The following is a 594-nucleotide window of genomic DNA, read 5'->3' as shown; positions in this document are numbered from 1 at the left end:
TTATCATTTTAGATAGTACGATTACTCTTTTATCGCTAACAACATTCGATTTTATTTGAATGGTCCTTTGACTAGGTTATCTTTCTTTTCCATTTTATAATTCTATTAAAATTCACCAGTTCATTTCAAAATATTTTATGGTACTAAAATACCACGTGACAGGGTTTAACCTAACTTTTAGTCGGTTGTACTTATTAGTTTCGACTGAAATAGTGTCAGTGCACGCTTACTGGTACTGTATACATCACAATATAAACAGGTATATAAACTGAACATAGTGTAGCTGGTCAACGGACTGTTTGTTATCGGTTTCCGTGCCGCGTTAACTGATTTGAGGTGCTTGTTTCTCTTGCAACTGTAAACTGTAGTCGGTGCATACTCAAGATTAGTAGTAGAATCTTTTGTTTTATCGCTCAGATAAACGTTCTGCCTACAACTGTTTATATAGATATTGTTGTTCGTTTCTTATTCGTTGCATTGCGGCATCTCTGGTTCCCATGACAACGGAGCGCTGTGAACGGAGCGGGAAGAGATAGCAATAGATTTGAAAAGTTGTTTTTGAGGCACTGGGCGGAGTAGGCGGTTCTCAGTTAA

Source organism: Nilaparvata lugens, chromosome 3 (genome assembly GCF_014356525.2).
Source record: "Nilaparvata lugens isolate BPH chromosome 3, ASM1435652v1, whole genome shotgun sequence".
Taxonomy (NCBI): domain Eukaryota; kingdom Metazoa; phylum Arthropoda; class Insecta; order Hemiptera; family Delphacidae; genus Nilaparvata; species Nilaparvata lugens.
The sequence above is the reverse complement of the archived record's forward strand: the minus strand, read 5'-3'. Positions refer to the sequence as shown.